This window comes from Pteropus vampyrus, unplaced genomic scaffold, assembly GCF_000151845.1.
Source record: "Pteropus vampyrus isolate Shadow unplaced genomic scaffold, Pvam_2.0 Scaffold30, whole genome shotgun sequence".
Lineage (NCBI taxonomy): Eukaryota > Metazoa > Chordata > Mammalia > Chiroptera > Pteropodidae > Pteropus > Pteropus vampyrus.
Genome location: NW_011888811.1, coordinates 11,496,837 through 11,504,820, shown reverse-complemented (window position 1 = coordinate 11,504,820; position 7,984 = coordinate 11,496,837). Strand labels below are relative to the sequence as shown.

At 42.9% G+C, this 7,984-nt stretch overlaps 1 pseudogene; it reads right to left on the bottom strand.

Annotated features, from left to right (window-relative positions):
• Positions 1–2,476: 2,476 nt before the first annotated feature.
• LOC105289958 lies at positions 2,477–2,975 on the bottom strand (annotated as a pseudogene).
• Between the last annotated feature and the right edge of the window lie 5,009 nt (positions 2,976–7,984).

Here is a 7,984-nt window from a genome sequence, read left to right as displayed (position 1 = left end):
TAAGAAAATATCTGTGATTTCTCTTGATGACAGTCACAGGAACTGTCAATATTACTATGGTAATTGGCTATATTCATAATGGAACATGGCATTTAACTTGAGTTAGAGGTTAGTGAAAATAAAGATGGAATTTTTTTCCATCCAAGTTCCTGAATCCTATCTGCGGACACAGGCTGAGTCCCCTGCTCTAGGATGTTCACACAGCAGTCGGCCAGACCAGGGGTTTGCAAACTGTGGCCCATGGAACCACCGGGATTCTAGAAGTGTCATGAAGGCTGCCACATGGTAGGGCAAGCATGACAACTGTCCAAACAGATACCTCTGAATCTAATACCTCTGCCTCAGCCTGAGCAGGTTCTCTTCTATTTGAGTTCATTATTGTGGTTCATGTAAGATTCCTTTGTAAAAAAAAGGGATCACTCATTTGCATCTGACTGTCAAAAACTTTCACTTAGTCCCACCCACCTCTTCATATGACCTAAAACAAATGAGTCAGAGAGCAGCAAAGGGTGCTCGAGGCACATCACCATTTGGTGGCAGAGTTGGGGCTATGGGGGCTGGGGTGAGCAGTAGGAAGCGAACTTCCCACTACCTCTGCCTGCCAACCATACAGGGAAGCAGTCTTCTGTGGCCAAACATAGGGCCAAGAGTCAGGATATGTGCATTCAAGGTCCTAGTTCTGCCACTACCTCGAGTTTTTAATCTGCTAAACAGAGACAATAATACACAGGTGTTGAGAGGACCAAATAAGAGAAAGTTGTAAGAAGTATAAAGAACTATTGAAGGGATTTTAATGTATTTGTCTCTAAGCCTCAGACCCTTTCTTCCCACACCAACGAACCAGACAGTCCCCTTATCTCATGACAGTATAATCCCAGTTCCCCAGCACAGTACTGCAGTCAGATTTGCATTTGAATAGCCAATTGGTCAGTCACTCAGTCTGCCAGTTAACCTCCTAAATTTTCCCTCTTTGCTATTCCTACTATGTCATGTTTCTGGCCTGCATTTCTCTAACACTGCAATCTCCCTTTGCTCCAGTCCAATTCCATGGAGCCCAAAGACTTTGTGACCATAAATTCTGACCATGTCGTTCTTCTGTTTCAAGCCTATGGTGTCTCCTCACTGCCCACAAAGCCAAGTCCAGCTTCCAGAGCATGGCAATCCAGACTCCTGAGGATCTGCCTCCAGCCCACTGCCTCCTCCTTCAGAAAGGCTGCTGCACTTGCTAGAGTCACCCCCTGCCTTCTCCATGAGCCCAGACAATAGTACAAGCCCTGGGAGCTCTGGGAACTAGAGATGACTTAGGAAACTAGGAGTGCTTTTCTCCCAGAGGCTGATGGAGTGACCACAGGGAAGCTGGACGGTCAGAAGACTCAGAGAAATGCTGTCGATGGGGGCAGGGCACAGAGATGGCTCTGCCCTCTGTCTGAGCCAGACTGGGGTTATTTTCAGAGACCAGCCAATAATGTGTGAAAAGAGCTGGGAGTACCTACACGGTTGGGACGAGGCTACCATTTGGTACATTTACCTGAACCAGAGGCATGAATCAGATCACAGGGAGCAGAATACAGCCAAGCAATGGGGAATTCATAGAATCCCTGATTCTTAGAATATCAGAGCTAGAAGGGATCATGCGGATCTCTCCTCTAGTCTAACTCCTTTCTGCTTCATACAGAAAAGTAAAGCCCAGAAAAGGAGAGTGACTTGCCCAAGATCACATGAGTTTGAGGCATGACTCCTGGACTGGAGTCAACGTCTGATTTTCTTCCCAATCTCCATGTTCTGGGCTCTGGCCTCTGGACTCCCACTAGGAGACTGAATAACTGGTCTAAGACTGATTTACCAACAATGAATTAATGTGTCACTCTGGGCAAGCAATGATGGCTCTTACCAAGGGTTATCAACACCTTAACCCTAAGGTCCCCAGCTGAAGGGCAGTGGCAAGTGACAAGTGTCCTGAGATATAGAGCCCTGAAGTCTCAAGTGGCCAGGTAGAGCCTGGGACAGCCAGAGCCTCTAGCTCTGATGGGACAGTGACCTTCAGGCTTCAAACAGACTCATTAGTTTAACCCAGAGTGTATCGAATGTGATGGGAAGGTTGGGAAGCACTGCTTTAGCCCCAAAGCGTGAATAATTTTAGGGGTGGAGTGGATTAAGGTAGAGAGAGGGAAAATCTGAAGACAAAGGTTCTAGTTCTAGCTGTACTATTTCCTTCTAACTTTGTATATACTAGGGGGAAAATAACATGAGAAAAAGTAAGAGGTACTATTTATTGTGCCTCATTTAATCTTTCCAACATTTTTATAAGGTGCTGTTGTCAACTCCACTATACAGATGAGGATACTGAGTCGGGAAAGTTAAGAGACTGAGCCTAGACTCCACAACTAGGAAGTGGTGGATCTAGAATTTGAACCCAAGTCTGTCTTTCTCTGGATTCAGTACTTTTTTTTTTTTTTTTAAGGGTCAGCTGACACCTTTATTTCTTGGGGGTGGTGTTCAGGAGCTCTTGGCCGGACGGCCGCTCTCTCTTCACCATCACGGGCTTCTGGCCGCACAGGATGGCGCTGGCTCTGCGGGTGGCAGCCATGTGCAGATCCAGGCTGTACTTGTTTTCGCGGATCACGCGTCAGATGCTGCTGAGGGTGGCCCGGGCGTTGTTGTTGATGGTGGTCTGCACGTAGGAGGTGGCCGGCTTTCGCTGGCGGATCTCCGCTTCATGACGACCACCACGCCTTTGCCATCGGCTGCCGGCTCCACGCCCACCGCCCACCGCCTGCGGTGAATCATACCGTTGTAGCGGAAGGAATTGCAAGCCTTCAGATTATTGGGTTCGGTGCTGTATGTCTGCTTGTTCCTCTTTATCAGGAAACTGGAGCAGTGCCATACGACCATCCATTGCAGGTGTGCGGACATGGCGACAGCTCCTCTTGGTGCCGCAGCCAGAGACAGAAAGAGCTGGATTCAGTACTCTTAATTACTCTGCCAAATGGACTTGTTTGGGGACTAATGGAAAAGAAAGATTTGGGGTTTTTCAGACCTGTTTCCCTGACATTGGGGCTGGTGATTCTCCATCTGCCCCAGACTACCAGGCCTCCGGGGGGCCTTCAGCAGGAGGAAAGCAGATAGTAGGGTCCTGAAGATCCCTAAGAAGTAAGGACTATTCCCCCCACCCCCACCTCTGCCTTTATAGGTGTGAGATTATCAGCAGGACTCAGGGTGGGTAATTTGCCTGAAGGGAACCATAATCCTCCAGGAGCAGCACCCCTAGCCTAGGGGGAGGGAAAGGTGGTGATATAAAGTTGGTTGCTGTACTGCTTTTGAAACCCATAGAAATAAGGCACTTTTTTCTTTTTTTTTTTTTTTACCATGCAAACCCTCTCTTAAATAATAACTCCTGTTTACACATCCAGTGACTGTGCCAAATACTTTATCACATTGGCTCTCTTTTCATCTTCACAGTAGCACTATCTTGAGTAGCTCCTATTGTTATCGTCTCCACTCTATCAGAGGAGGATTCTAAGACTCTGAGAGTTCATATCACTTGTCCAAGGCCACATAGTTGATAAGAGGTGGAACTGAGTTTTAAACTCAGGTCTACTTGACTCCTAAGCCCATGATGCTCTTGACCATTGTATTATAGTGCAATCTGGCAGAGTAGGGAAAAGCACCCTTCTAATTCTGTTCAAGCCCAGGGAGGCTAATGACTCCTTAGTGGGCCTGCATTAGGGAACCTTTGGGTAAGTCTTCTGTAGGTCCAATATCTAGGACTATTGAAAGGTAATTCACTTTCTGCCTACAGTTTAAAATTATGAAAGTGAAAGTAAACCGTTACCCATTTATTCAAGTGGTGTCTATTAAGAACTTAAAACAAGGGAGGCTTACAGAGAGGAATAAGGCATGGTTCCTGCCCACTGGAAAATATAAATGTTAGGTGAGCAAGGTTTTTTTTTATGGATCAGTCTGGGCCAACCAGGAGAAACCACACAGTACTTTGAACAGGGAAAGTTTAATATAAGGAATTATTAATTATAATGGTGTTGGAATAACAGAGGACTGATGAAAAAAAGGAGTAAAGAGAATTCTAAGGAAGATAGGAATAACAGATATAAAGAGCAGCCATTATCCCTAGGACTGACATAGAGCCCCTGAGGAAAAGCCTCCCCCAGGATTGAGATCCAGGTCTCACTGGAGAGAGCATGGCTACAGCCCACTAAAGATCAGAGAAGTCACTGCCTTAACATGCCAGACCCTTGGACTTGGTAGAACTCATCCTCTGAAAGAGGGAAACATGCCCTCTCAGGTGCCAGGAAGCCATTTATATGGAAATGTCTCAGCAGAGACACTTTGTTATAAAATCACTTGAGAGGGATTCCTGGGAAACCTCCTGGCTCCAGGTGCTGCTTGCTGCTGTGCTCTGTGCACAGCAGGAGCCTGATGCTGGTGAGCCCCCCCCCCCTCCGCTGCAGGAGCTGGACATGGGGGAGGCAAAAAGACTAAACAGTACAGGCCATCTTGGGCTATCCATCTGCAGTCCATCTCCATGACTACAACCACTTGAGTGACCTTAGATGAGACCAGCTGAGCCCAGCCCAAATTGCCCATCCAGAGTTATAAGCAAATAGATGTAGTTGTTTTTAAGCCTTAAGTTTTGGGGTAGTTTATTTACACAAAATATTGTAATGCCAGAGTTGCAAGCAAGCTGAATTGTTTTCCATTTCTCACTATGAGACTTGGTTTGTGTTGTTCCCTCTGCCCAAAGTGACATTCTTGGCCCCTTCTGCCTGATGGGTGCATTTTCTTGCAACTACTTAATTCATGTTTTCATGACCTATAGCACATATATGGAAAAGTATACAAGTCATAAATGTACAGCTTGATACATTTTCATCAAGTGCTTATGCAGTTGACCCTTGAACAACTTAGAGGCACCGACCCCGGCACAGCTGAAAACTGAGTATAACTTGTGACTCCCCCAAAACTTAACTACAGTCAGCCCTTGCATCTGTGGATTCAACTAACCACAGATTGAAATGGTAATTTTGATCCACAGTTGGGAAACCATGGTTGGGAATGTGAAAATACTGTTTTCCATATGTGGTTGGTTGAATCTGCAGATGAGGAAACTTGCAGATCCAAGGGGCCAACTATAGTTATTGAAAAAAAAATTCACGTGTAAGTGGACCCACGCAGTTCAAACATGTGTTGATCAAGGGTCAACTGGACTATGTCACCTACAGTCAGATGCCTCCCCCCATGTTCCCTTCCAGTCACTAGTCATGTCCCCAAAGAGTATGCACTCTTCTGATGTCTTGAACCATGATTAGTTTTGCCTAATTTTGCACTTTACGTCAATGGATCATACAGTATGTTCTCTTTTGTGTCCAGCTTCTTTTGCTCAATTCTGTGTTTGTGAGATTCATCCATATTGTTATGTGTATCTATAGTTTATTTTCATCACAGGATAGTTTTTGGTTTTGTGAATATGCTACAATGTTATCTATCTATTCTACTGATGGATATTCAGGTTGTTTCCAGTTTGGAGCTATTACAGAGTGCTGCTTGCACATGGTGAACATATGTATGTATGCATTTCTGTTGGTTATTCTTAGGAGTAGAATTATTGGGTTATTAGTAGTAGAATTACTATGGAGCACTCTCAGTTTGTTAAAACTTTTTAAAAATCAAAATATAAAATGACATGCATAGATTAACAACCACCATGTGAAAGGAGAAAAAAGTAAACACCTATTCATGGAATAAAAAATATTAGAAGAGAAAAATAAAACAACATGTTGACATGGTTTTATAAATAAAGGAAATATTTATTTTTCCTCTCGACATTCTGTCCTTCCCAATAATTGTGTAATGGCCATGTGTTACCTTTATAATCAAAAGAAACATTTAATCTTATTCATCTCCAAAATCTCGGTCAAATGCCAACTTCTTCCAAGTGGCCTTGCCATAGCCAGCCAATGTCTTGCTTTGTTTTTACACTCTCTAGAGCAAAAACACATTGCAGCAGTTGTATAGTACCTTACCCTGAGAAGGTGCCCTCAAAGCAACTGATCCTTTCCCTATAGTCATAGAAATTTCAGCAGCAGCTCACATTTCTCAAAAGAGCACTCCAGCTTGCCAGTGGGAGAGGCAGGAATATGAACCCAGATTACTGTCTCCGTTTTCAACTTGAAAACACCTGATGCTGAAACAGGCTAAGCAATAGGCCCATTGTCACTCAGCAAATCGTTGGTAGACGCATTCTAAAGAGCTCATTCAAGAAAGAGGAATCTGCAAGTATATTTGAACAGAGCAAAGAGTTGGGGTGGAGATTAAGAAAAAAGCAAAAATTTAGAGACCTCAGCTCTGCATTGCCGGCTGTGTAACTTTGAGCAAGTTACTTTACCTCTCTGAATTTCAGTCTCCTCTCTGTCACTTTGGAAGGATGAGAATTGACTAATTTTCAGGATGGCAGTAGGGTTCAACTCTGATGAGGTGGTGGTAGCTGCCTAGAGTGCTATGCTGAGAATGACTCCGAAGACAAGTCTGGGATTAGTGGAGAAGAGTGCTGTAATTGATTAATCATTTCTGCCATGAGCAGAGGATTTTAAAATGGTATTATGTTTATTAGATATTTATTTGTCTTTCCTGGACAAATTGCTCTTCAAGATTCTTTCCTGCCCTCTGTTCAGAGTTCTCAGTTATAGATCTATTCATGTGTCTAGTGGGCATAATATTCATTTCATCTGCAAGTCTCTTAATTCCAAAGGGGAAGGAATTTTAATTATCTTCTAAAACTATAGGCTATCTCCAGCAATGTATGGAATCTATATTTAAATAATCTGTAAGACTCTCAGAGATCCTTAGAGATGAAAATGTCTAAATACAAAGTGTTAATTACATAATCGCAATCATTCTTTTGAGATAAACTATATTATTACAGTTGACATATTTGACAGCTTTTCCTGTCTGCCCATTGCCCTCCCCTCAGGTAGAAGTTGATCCTGGGTGATTGTACTGTGCAGTGCGGTTAGTATACAGATGAAGGTGAATGACGCAGGTATAATCCCACAATCCCAAACCACTCTGAGTCTCCAGGCTTGTCTCATTCATGAGCTGTCTGGACTCACCTGGAATGTTATGTGGCTTGGGACTTCTAGAGGAAGGTTGATCTGTGTCTTACCTTTGAAACAAATATCTTTCAGCTATCAGAGAGTGATAAGGGTACTGTTTGAACAATTTAAGTAACACGTAAATTATATGTTCATGGCTAATGAAAGGAGCCATGAATAGGATGACAGGTAAGTATATCACATTGGTCTAGCAGAATAGCCCGGCCCTCAGTAACACAGGCTTTGGAATCAGACTGCCGTGGGTTGAACTTGGCTCTCACATATATAAATGAGTTTGCACCAGTTACTTAAACTCTACTTTCTCATCTGAAGAATGGGTTTAATAACAGTACCTACTTCAAAGACTTGTATGCGATAACTCATGAAAAGCACAAGTGCCTGGCATAGATTAAGCTTGCCCTATATAGGAAATTTTGTGGATATCAAGATGGGCTGGAAAAAGGGTAAAGATTTTATTGTTTTAATAACTAATAAAATGCTCCCTTACAAAAACATTAGGCAATACAGATTGGCAAGAAAAATAAAACCAGATTTCAGACAGAGCCCTTGTTAACCTTTTGGTGCATATCCTAATGACAATAATGTACATATATTAGAACATAAATGGACATTTGACAAAAATAGGATCATACTGAACAGGCTGTTTTATAACTAGCTGTTTTTCAATGAATACAGGCAAACATATTAGTTTTTTGTTTGTTCGTTTTTTTAACTAAATAAAAGATACTTAATATAAAATTTAGCATTTTTAATTATACAATTATTTAGTGTTAAGTGTACTCACATTTGTAAAGCAGATCTCAAGAGCATTTTATCTTGCAAAGCTGAAGCTCTATACTTATACAATACTCCCCAGC